Source organism: Salmo salar, chromosome ssa10 (genome assembly GCF_905237065.1).
Source record: "Salmo salar chromosome ssa10, Ssal_v3.1, whole genome shotgun sequence".
In the NCBI taxonomy this organism is placed as follows: Eukaryota; Metazoa; Chordata; class Actinopteri; order Salmoniformes; family Salmonidae; genus Salmo; species Salmo salar.
Window position 1 is genome coordinate 16,803,799 of NC_059451.1, and position 12,167 is coordinate 16,815,965.

At 40.0% G+C, this 12,167-nt stretch overlaps 1 protein-coding gene across 2 annotated transcripts in view; it reads left to right on the plus strand.

The window, feature by feature from the left end:
• The first annotated feature begins 3,695 nt into the window (after window positions 1-3,695).
• The window catches only part of LOC106613633 (cAMP-specific 3',5'-cyclic phosphodiesterase 4D), a 166,676-nt gene continuing 158,204 nt past the window's right edge, over window positions 3,696-12,167 (plus strand). Inside the window, exons 1-4 of one of the 2 annotated variants that reach the window (XM_045687395.1) lie at window positions 3,696-4,470; window positions 7,876-8,259; window positions 8,490-8,650; window positions 8,985-11,794. The gene's annotated coding sequence lies outside the window, so the exon portion shown is untranslated. The remainder of the gene's footprint in view (window positions 4,471-7,875; window positions 8,260-8,489; window positions 8,651-8,984; window positions 11,795-12,167) is intronic. The other variant, XM_045687396.1, reaches the window with a different exon arrangement.

Below are 12,167 nucleotides of genomic sequence, written 5' to 3' on the forward strand. Positions count from 1 at the left end.
AATAAGTTAGACACTCACTGGGCAACTTTTGTAGGTAGCTAGCTAGATAGCTTGGTTTCCATTTTTCTAATCCCCCTGATTGGTCATCAATGGTTACTGGTCTTGGAACTCGTGTTCACCAGAAACAACTTCTGGTAAACTGTTTTGTAAGGAATCTCTCTAGGAGCTGATGTTATTATTGTGAAATAATTGTAATGTTAAGGTAAGATTGGAATTGAGAAAGCTTAGCGACAGGTGTTTTGGGAAACGCGTGTTACATCTTCGGCCATTGTAGGGAAGATGACTCCTTAAAACACACATCAGCCTAAATTCCATTGCTATGGGGAAACCTGGCACTGAATGTGAAAACGCCTTGTGCATGTTTACCTTAAGTGTGTGTGTGGAGTCAAAGGTCAATTCCATCAAGACACTAGTGAGTACGTCAAAACTAGACAGTTATAGATTCAGTCAAAGGTTACCTTGGTTTTATGACAAATGGCATTAAGGTCATAAACAACTTAAATGAGTACCAAACTCTTACTATGGTGATAGGATGTCATCTGTATGTGTTCCATTGTTGTACTACTATGTACTGTTTAGTCTTTTAGTAGACATCCCAGACTTTTACACAGTAAATGCACCAATCCGTCCCCTTTGCTGATTGTAGGCATGGGAGTAATGGAGGGACAGTCTATCCAAAGGCACACAGGAATTCAAAGACAAGTTCTGGGAGTTCTATAAGCTAAGTACTACAGTCTTGTATGATGTGTAGAATGTGTTTGTTGTTTAATTATGTAACATCCGGTTATTTAGATTGCTTATGTTTATAAGAACTGAGGTCCGGGCATTCGTATACTTTAGTTTAACTTTACTCAGAAGTATGCTGGCATTACATAGTTCACATATCATATCCCTCCCACCGTCTGGCTGCAGTAAAACATGGAACTGGAACACCACAGTACAAATGCATGGACTGGATTATGGCATAAAGTTCACTACATTACAAATAATACCACTTTATATGTGATATTGTATCTGATGACAGAGAATATAGAGGGTTGATTTGACTGAGATTGTGACATATGGAATCCTGGGGTCTGATTGTAACCGTTTGTTTGTTATGTCTAACTATAGGCTGATTGGTGAGGTCTGATTGCCCTAGTACTGAACTCAATACTGAACTCCAAAGAGTTGAAGATCAATGTTTCATTCTTGGAACAGTTGTCTCTTGCACACTGCAGGGTGTATAATTTAAATGTGTGTATGATTATATGTGCATTTTTATGTATTGCAGAACTTTTCTGGTGTAATATTCACATAATGGTATCCTACTGGTTAAGATACCAATCTTGCCCTTGACCCGTCTTTCAGAGCCCCAGCTGTTTTAAGCCCCACATTTTTGGCTTGCCTGATTTGCATGTTAATTTGGCATTAATATGTGTCACATATCAGTTTGAAAACAATGTAAAATATATATATATATATATATATCGTTGAGTTAATAAAGAATACAACATGGTCTCTTTTTTGTTTTCTTGAGTAAGGCAGCTCCAAAATGCAGTTGTTTCAGCCTAGCTCAGTGCTTTCTGTGGTGTTGGGGAAAGCCAACAGAAAATACAGAGCACTGCGCCGTGATTGGCTCAGTGTTCTGTCGCTCATGGGGACACTACGTCACCGCCAAGTCTTAGGTTAGACCTCGAAAATTCTAGCCCCTTGGATGCTGCCATAGAGTTACATTAGAAGTTCCCATCCAAGAAGGCTCAAGGTCATTGGCCACAGATAATATGATGTCAAATCACGTTATATGTACAGTAGCTTTGATTGGACTGATCATGTCAACATCATACTTTCAAAATCTTAGCTAGCAGTCATCATCATGAATCAATTCGACAATCTACTGGCAAATCCTTGTTAATCCTTGTCATATGAAGAGAAATTATAGATAAAACATATCAGTGCTCATCGGCCATTGGACACAAACATTACACAACAAGTTGGAAATCACAAATTCAACAATGAGCGGTTTGGAAGGAATCAGTGATAGTGGCTGTGTGGTCCAAAATCTGGGATTAAGGGGCTCTTGAAAATTATAAACGATCAACATTGGCCATGCTGTCAATGAAGCATGATTTGTGCCGTGCACAAAACAACTGATTGAATATGCCAGGGAGATATGTATACTGTAGCTAAGAAAGTGTATGTTGTGCAGTAAGATGTTAGTAGCCCATGTGCCTCACCCTAATAATTTGATATATTTACCCCTCTTAATTTCACCTACTGTTCTGACTTGGTGGTGCACATGTAGCCTATAACCTGTTTTAGAGAAATGTAATCATCGAATATTTACATTTACATTTTTTTTTTACATTGTAAGAGCTTTCATTGTCTGCTTATATGCCCCATTTATTTATCCTACGGTTCGGACTTGGTGTACAGGGAGAACACTGTAAGAACGGCCCATGTTCTGAATTCTGTCGCTGTACATTTCAAAACTGTTAAACAAATAGTCATATAGACTACGTCTGTCCTAGCTCACTCATTAATGTCTTAAATCGAAATTACAGATTGCCTCATCCACTTGTCGCCTGCCTAATGCCATAGTTTGTACATCTCAATTGTCATTAAAAACCACATTTGTTTAAGCAAGTCAACAATATCAGCTATGTTTTTTTAAAGGCAGTAAATGCGGCTGAATGAATTGTTTCGCTGCCAGACAAGGCTCCGCTGATAGCCAGGTGTAGCAGTGGTAAGATGTTGGGACTGCTGTTGAGACAGCTTTATGTAGGCCCTGACAGTTTGTGGGCGTGTTATTGTGCAATTCATGTATTGTTTAGTGTTGTGTAGTGGCTTTGCTGGCATGCATTCCACTTTTCTTTTTTTGTTTGCTCCCACCGAGATTTACATGCTAAAATCGACACTGGAAAGGATTTACAGAATCAAAAGTTAAAGGAGGAATGTGATGTATTTATTACATAGTTGGTCATTTATGGCAAATGTGTTGAAGAATGGAAATTATAGATTATGCACAGTCCGTCCATAATACATATAATTTGATGATCTTGTATTAGCGTAGGAACATGGAAAAAGTTCAAGTTAAATGCTGTAATTAACATTTTAAACATGAATAACATGTAATGTTATTTTTGGGAGAAAATACATAATTGAAAAAATATATGTGAAGTTGTCGTACCTTCATAATACATTGCACTTCTACTTATATGAATTTGTATGCGTCACGACTTCCGCCGAAGTCGGCTCCTCTCTTTGTTCGGGCGGCGTTCGGCAATCGACGTCACCGGCTTTCTAGCCATCGTCGCTCCATTTCTCATATGTCCATTTGTTTTGTCTTGTTCCATACACACCTGGTTTTCATTCCCCAATCAATCTACATGTATTTAGTCCTCTGTTCCCCATCATGTCTTTGTGTGTAATTGTTTATTGTTACGTGATTATTTTTGTCAGGCGCTGCATTTTTGGATTAGACCGTGTTTGTGGCACTACTATGTTTTATGTGCTGTCGTTGTTGACCGGTATTAAAGTGCACCTGTTTATCATACTCCGCTCTCCTGCACTTGACTTCGCCTCCCATATACACACACCTAACAGTATGAAAGGGATCAAAGGGTCGATGTGACACAGATTTAAAACCCCACATTTTTGGTATGACCAGGGGTTATAGATTCAGTATAACATTTAATCCATAAACACCCTTGTGTAGTGAGGAATTCCTCCGCCTGTTGACTAAGAATCCTAAAACAACGTTCAACTTCCTTATCCACTAAACCAGTGTATTTCAAACAGGAAGGACCCAAGAAGCCTGTGAAATCCTACGCAAGTAGTTTCTCTGATTACTCAATCATTTACTTTTGTCAATGTTCTACTAATCTACGTACACTGTTGTGGGATGAGCAGAATAAATGTAATCAGTAAGAAGGGACAGCAAATTATGTTAAGGGTCCTCATGTTTAACTGTGATTATCTTCTCAGACAATGCAATGCTGCTTTATTTTTGTGTGTTTTACTTTTATTTTTAGGAAATCAAGTGGCTTTATATTTTTTCTAATCATTTTAGAACGGTAGATATTAAATAATAGGTGACGGAACTAAATATTCATTAAGAAAGTTATCCTGTGAATGGTTGCTTGAAGGATATGAATTGTTTTGTGGAAAAATGTATCCCACTTTAATGCCTCTTGACTGTAGGCTGCCATTCAACTCCCTCAGCTCTAAGGGTGGTTAGCTTCAGCGGACCATTTCATTATTGAGCAAACATACTTGTTCAAACAGTGACTCACCAGCTCCATGCATTGAATATGCACTGAATAAAAGATGCAGACCTCCCTGGCCATTCACCAACATCCTGCTTTCAAGGATGTATTGTTGTGGGCATGCTGTCAAGTTAACCATCACGTCTACGCCTCTAGGGAAACATGGCGGGAGCAATGAGTGTCACTATATTTCTATCTTTTGTTTTGGTAGCCGTCACTGTAGGTAAGTCAATATTTAACATTTTGTTCGTAAAACCTATTCCCTTAGAGAATAACTTACCTAAACCATATGGAGAGCTCCATTGTGCCTGCAAAATTATGCAAAACAGGGAGGTTATGGTCACACCGTAAAACAACCATGACCAGGAAATATGTGTTTCACACAATACAGGAGGACATGGTGGTTTCAAGTCAAGTGATATAGATTTATTTTTGTATATTGCACATACAAGCAGCTACAAAGTATTATATTAAAGATCTGAATTGAATCAATGGATTTTCTTACGCCATAGAACATTAGGTCACTAATGAAGAAAGTTGCAGCAAAAACTAAAGGGCCAGTGGTGTGTCTCCAAGCAAATATGAGTATGGGATGAGTTGAATCGATGGTTGTCTGTTAAAGTCCTGCTCCAGAACTTTGGCACTCACTAAGTATTTTTTTAAACATCTTACTGTTTTAAATCAAATCAAATGTAATTTGTCACATGCGCCGAATACAACAGGTGTAGACCTTATAATGAAATGCTTACTTACAAGCCCTTAACCAACAATGCAGTTAAGAAAAATAAGTGTTAAAGTATTTACTAAAATAAACTGAAGTAAAAAAAATAAAAATACTAATAATTAAAGAGGAACAATAAGATAACAGTAGCGAGGCTATATACAGGGGGTACCGGTACAGAGTCAAGGTGCGGGGGCACAGGTTAGTCAAGGTAGTTGAGGAAATATGCACATGTAGGTAGAGGTAAAGTGACTATGCATAGACAATAAACAGAGAGTAGCAGCAGCGTAAAAATGGGGGTGGGGGGGTCTCCTGAGGGGAAATAGGCATTGTTGTGCCCTCTTCACGACTGTCTTGGTGTGTTTCGACCATGATAGTTTGTTGGTGATGTGGACACCAAGGAACTTGAAGCTCTCAACCTGCTCCACTACAGCCCCGTCGATGAGAATGGGTGCGTGCTCGGTCTTCCTTTTCCTGTAGTCCACAATCATCTCCTTTGTCTTGATCACATTGAGAGAGAGGTTGATATCCTGGCAACACAGGTCTCTGACCTCCTCCCTAAAGTCTGTCTCATCGTTGTCGGTAATCAGACTTACCACTGTTGTGTCGTCTGCAAACTTAATGATGGTGTTGGAGTTGTGCTTGGCTATGCAGTCATGGGTGAACAGGAAGTACATGAGTGGACTGAGCACGCACCCCTGAGGGGCCCCGTGTTTGAGGATCAGCGTGGCAGATGTGTTGTTACCTTCCCTTACCACCTGGGGGGCGGCCCGTCAGGAAGTCCAGGATCTAGTTGCAGAGGGAAGTGATTAGTCTCAGTATCCTTAGCTTAGTGATGAGCTTTGAGGGCACTATGGTGTTGAAAGCTGAGCTGTAGTCAATGAATAGCATTCACACATAGGTGTTCCTTTGGTCCAGGTGGGAAAGGGCAGTGTGGAGGGCAATAGAAATTGCATTATCTGTTGGGGCGGTATGCAAATCGGAGTGAGTCTAGGGTTTCTGGGATAATGGTGGTGATGTGATCCATGACCAGTCTACAGACGTGAGTGCTATGGGTCAATAGTAATTTAGGCAGGTTACCTTGGTGTTCTTGGGCACAGGTACTATGGTGGTCTGCTTGAAACATGTTGGTATTACAGACTCGGTCAGGGACAGGTTGAAAATGTCAGTGAAGACACTTGCCAGTTGGTCAGCGCATGCTCAGAGTACACGTCCTGGTATTATGTCTGGCCCTGCGGCCTTGTGAATGTTGACCTGTTTAAAGGTCTTACTCATATTGGCTACGGAAAGTGTGATCACACAGTCGTCTGGAACAGCTGATGCTCTCATGCATGCTTCAGTGTTGCTTGCCTTGAAGCGACCATAGAAGTAATTTCGCTCGAATGGTAGGCTTGTGTCACTGGGCAGCTCATGGCTGTGCTTCCCTTTGTAGTCCGTAATATTTTGCAAGCCCTGCCACATCCCACGAGCGTCGGAGCCGGTGTAGTACAATTCAATCTTAGTCTTGTATTGACGCTTTGCCTGTTTGATGGTTTGTCGGATGACATAGCGGGATTTCTTAAGTGTACGGGTTAGAGTCCCGCTCCTTGAAAGCGGCAGCTCTACCCTTTAGCTCCGTGCGGATGTTGCCTGTAATCCATGGCTTCTGGATGGGGTATGTACATACGGTCACTGTGGGGACGATGTCATCGATGCACTTATTGATGAAGCCAGTGACTGATGTGGTGTACCCCTTAATGCCATAGTAATTTAGTTTTAGTTTTTGCTTGTAAGCAGGAATCAGGAGGATAGAGTTATGGTCAGATTTGCCAAATGGAGGGCGAGGGAGAGCTTTGTACACTTCTCTGTGAGTGGAATAAAGGTGGTCTACAGTTTTTTTTCCTCTGGTTGCACATGCAATATGCTGGTAGAAATGAGGTAAAACAGATTTAAGTTTCCCTGCATCAAAGTCCCCGGGCCACTAGGAGTGCCGCCTTTGAATGAGCATTTTCTTGTTTGCTTATACAGCTTGTTGAGTGCGGTCTTAGTGCCAGCATCAGTTTGTGGTGGTAAATAGACAGCTACGAAAAATATTGATGAAAAATTCCTTGGTAAATAGTGTGGTCTACAGCTTATCATGAGATACTTTACCTCAGGCAAGCAAAACCTTGAGAGCTCCTTAATACTAGAGTTCATGCAACAGCTGTTATTTACAAATAGACATAGACCGCCACCCTTTGTCTTTCTGGAGGCAGCTGTTCTATCTTGCCGATGCACCAAAAACCTAGCCAGCTCTATGTTATACATGGTTTCGTTCAGCCACGACTCAGTGAAACATAAGATATTACAGTATTTAATGTCCTGTTGGTAGGATAATCTTGATCGGACTTCATCCATTTTATTATCCAATGATTGCATGTTAGCTAATAGGACTGATGGTAGAGTCGGATTACTCACTCGCCGTCGGATCCTTACAAGGCACCCCGACCTAAGGTCCCCGATATCTCCGTCTCTTCTTCAATGCAAATGACGGGGATATTACTTTCATTATATGCAAATCATGTGAAGTGTTGTTCTTCATTAGAAAAACAGAAGGGAGCTAGACTTTTCCACATTACATTTCTTTTTGACACCCCAGATCCACCCAATTGTGCTACTCAAATGCTAATCTCAGCACCAAGTACAGAACCAAATGTTGCTTGTGCGCTGGCCAGTAACAGTCTATCACGAGAGACTACCCAAATGCATACCAGGTTTTGTCTCAATGTGTTTAACAACAAAATAATTGTCTCAAAACATTGAATTCCGATACAGATTTGTTATCAGGGATGACCAAGTTACAGAGCATAACTAAAAATGATAAATAAATGTATGCATGCCTAGTTTGTAAATGTGAAATGATCCAATAATAACACTCCTTTAATGCAGGGTCCACTGAATCCCCAACCTTGTCTTCATCGAAGGCTACCACCAAGACTACCCCAACATTGCCTGTCACCACCACAGTGGTCCCCACCTCAAAAGCCAGTAAAACAAGTCTCATAGTCAGTGAAACACCTGATTCAGCTCCTACTGGTAACACTGGAGTCTCATTGGAATCATCACCGACAACTGAGCCTTCCCAATCCTCTCAGACACTGACTCCATCACAAGCATCCGATGGCAGCACCACCACTACAGGTTTTACAGCTGACACTTCTACAAATCAGACCCTAACTGGAACAACTTCTCGTGACTCCACATCCTCAAACTTCTTGTCAACTTCGTCACCAAACTCTGATTTTACCTCAGGGAACATGAGCTCAAGCACAGGTGTGTGTTTCAGATTCAAATAATATATTATTGAATTCATCAAATGAATCCCTGCAGACAGTGAGTCTTAGCGGTAAAGCTGTTACTAATGGGCACCTAGGTTCTATTATAATTAAGCTTTCAAGAGAACAGCATTTTCCTGTTTTGTAAATGCCAGCGGATTAATCAATTCAGTTGACTTTTAAGACAACTGAATCATATATTTGCGTAACTATACTTTTTCACTGTAGCTTTACAAAGTGATGGGAGCCATGACTTATCAAGGAGCCCGGGTCTTGTAGCAGTCCTATGCATATTTTGCATCTGTCTGGGTCTTCTACTGGCTGTTGGGATTGCAAAGTTCATCACTTCCAGAGGTTCAAAGTTTGAGAGGCTCGAAGATGTGCCAATGGTGAGTAGATTTTTCTGTGAGGATAGCATACGACAGATATTGCCTTGCAAAAGAGCTTTCTGTTGAATGTACAGGACATTCAGATATGGAAGTGATATAGAAGAAATGCTGTGTAACACACAGGAAACCAAACCAAAAAGGATTTTAACACATGAGAATTAGGAGAACTTATCAGATAAATGTAATTCTATGCAAAGATGGTTTCCTTTTCTATATGTTGTGCTTTAAGAACTTTTTATGCTCCAAGTCCTTTTTCTCTCTCATACAATGTGTTCAAAAGGTAGAAATCTTTGAATCCAAATGAATTCTAACTCCTTTTTATTCCTATTGTCAGGGCAAGATGAATGAAGAGTCTCCGTTTGCCCGTTATCCAACAAAACAATCCTGAAAGATAACACATCATAAGACAAAGCCATTGACCCAGAAGTGATAGATTGTAAATCAGTCTTTCGTTTGGGTTCAGATGGTGTCGTTTATGACATGTCATCCACCATCATGTTTTTTCCTGTTTTTGTTTGTTTTGTCTGGCTGCTGGAAAGTGACATATGTTTGAAAGAAATCAGTATAGCCCAAGGGCTAAAAGCAACCCTGTAATTTAGTACGAAATATCTACTCTGAGGTTGATCAGCAGCATACTAAAGTCGATCATTGACCCAAGGTGAAGTACTATTCAATCACAGATGGATGGATGCGTCAAGAACCATAATGTAGAAGATGCACAGACAATGGCTGCGTTTACACAGGCAGCCCAATTCTGATCTTTTGTCCAATTATTGCAAAAAGATCTGATCTGATTGGTCAAAAGCCCAATTATTGGCAAATGTACATAATTGGGTTATCTGGAATTCTACGTTGAGCAGAAACTGTTTGGATAAGGAAAGTTTCCTCTCACAACCTCTACAAGCCAGCATGTTAAATAAAACAACATTTAAATATACTCAAACTAGGGGTCACGGCCAGATTAGAAAATGGGGTCCTGAGAGAAACTCAAATGTTTTATTTTTTTAAATTGGGCTTGGTACATAGAACCATGGTTATGTCAGTAACCTCCAGTAGCCACTAGATGCGTTTCTAATAAAGAGAGCGGTTTCTGTTTTCTTCCTACAAATGTGGCTCTTTTGAACCGTTTAAGTTACAAAACATTATCACCCATCACTGAAAGATAACACTCTAACCTATATGTCTTTGCTTTCCCTCTACAATGGCCACAAGCAGGACTCATTAGAACACAGTTGACAAGACTATGCACTAAATCAGACTGGGGGAAAAAGAGCATCAATGAGTGTTATTTTTTACACAGAAGAGCATATTGCCCAATGGTCTTCTGAACTTCCCAATACCTTTTTGATGCATTCCAGTCACTTCAAACCATACTTCCTTCAGATTTGAATAATGTCAAAAGCACTGTCCAACTGATTTGTAATAGACTGTCATAACTCCAATTAAAAAAGTAAACATTGGCTGTTTTCTTTCTTTTTTTAAACATTACCTTTTTTCTTTCTTTTTTTACAAAATGGGGTAAGCAGCCTAAAAAGTTTGGGAACCCATACTCTACCCGTTGTTACCGCTGTTGGTTCTTCTGACTTTAGGAATGCGAGTATAATCCAATAAATTTGCCAACGGACTGGTAGTGCGTTCTGATTTATATCATCCTGAAGCATGCACCGATCTATGTAAACGCGTGCATGAGCTTGGCAAGTATCATGCATGTATTTGCATCTTGTGGCATGCTTCAAGTGATTATAGAATACTTAACGCTCTACCAGCGCTTTGAAACGTTTATTTAATTATACTTTACTGTGGATGTCTCACAGTCCTACCTGCAAAAAGACCACCGGTAAAGTATTTTAAAATATCATTTTATTCACCAATCTAGCTTGTAGAGGTCGTGAGAGGAAACTTTCCTAATTCAAACGCTCATTCAATACAATTCAACGTCAGGTTTCCAGGCAAACGCCTCAAACACACCGACTGTGTTCCCACGTTTTGGTACACCTGAAGTAGGTTAATTTCTAACGGAACGCTGCGTTTCCCTTGCAGCGGCAGTTGCAGTGCGTTTTGTGTGGAGCATACTTTGGATTTATCGAACGTAACTGTATGAGTTGACTGCTTGACAGAAATGGTGGTAGAATGTTGAACTGTTGTTGACCACATAGCCAGATGACGCTGGGTACTATTTGACGCAAGAACACTATCGGTGTGATCAAGGCGAAAGGACTGCCTGGGGTGTGTAAACATTATGCCGATTCTGTTGCAAAACATTTCGCAACAGAAACCGTTTACTCCAAACGGAAGACGCAAACGATAGTTTCTATCGGAAAATTCGGGTATTCGTTTCGTTCCTTTTGCACTGTTTGCTACCGTTTGGTTTTAAATGGTAAACGGTTTCTATAATGAATACGCCCCTGTGTAAATGCAGCCAATGTGTCAGGTATCACTAGAAATAAAGCTGCTCCAAATACTCTGCTTCTTGAAATACTCCATGACCAATAGGCCTAATTTTTGTATGTTTTGAATTAAATAAATCATTGAATTATGTTTTCTGTTCTCCAGATGTGTTTATATATTGCATAAAGACATGCTTTTTAATTCAGCTTGTGAATTAATGATTATATTACCATTCATTATGATTAGGGGTAGGGTTATAGAATAATGTCTTAGAATAACAATTATAAGTGACCCACAAACAGCTAGTCAATAGCCCTATTTTTTTTTTACCTGTTTGTTTACCTGCGTTAACTAAAGTAATGCTATGACAACAACCCGAGAAAACTGACAATAATAGGCCACTTTCTCAATAACCTCCAGGCTTGTTGTCATTGACAAGACGCTGAAGTTAGAGCGTAGAAAAGAAAACGATTTAGCTGCTCACTGTTCAGCTACCAGCCTCCCATAATTTGACTGAACTGAGTGTCCTGCTTGGTTGCACGCGAACATTGTTTACAGCCACAAACATTTCCTGGCATGTGACTGAACGCCATTCGCAACGAAAGCAGTACGGACAGAGTTTCAAGTCTAAAAAGCAATAAAAAAAATGTTACGGTGAAAAGACAACGAACTTCAATGAAGAAACAGAACTACATTTTCCTTCATAACCTGCAGTTGTGGTGTCTTTCTTATCTGAAATATTAAAGTCGACCAAAGGTAAGAAAGTGAAACTTTTCAAATAACGTTACATGGTGACGGCAGGAGACTTTTAAAAAGGAACACTACATTTCGAAAACAGGCAGTGAAATGTGTGATTACATTTGTCAAGGAATTAAATAAAGTATGTTTTGATTGTAATTGGCTATATCCTACAATGCAGGGGGAATAACTCAATAATGGCTCTCTTAAACTCTTTTAATTTCCAAAATGTGTCTTCCACTAACTGGAAATCTTAAAGTTTAGCCTACGTGCCTTACTCAATTCTGGCAGGTGTGTCACTTGTGTCTTGTCTTTATCCAGTTGTTTATACAGGGTTGGGAAGGTTACGCAATCCGTTTGTTACAAGTTACCTGTCCAAAATTGTAATCCG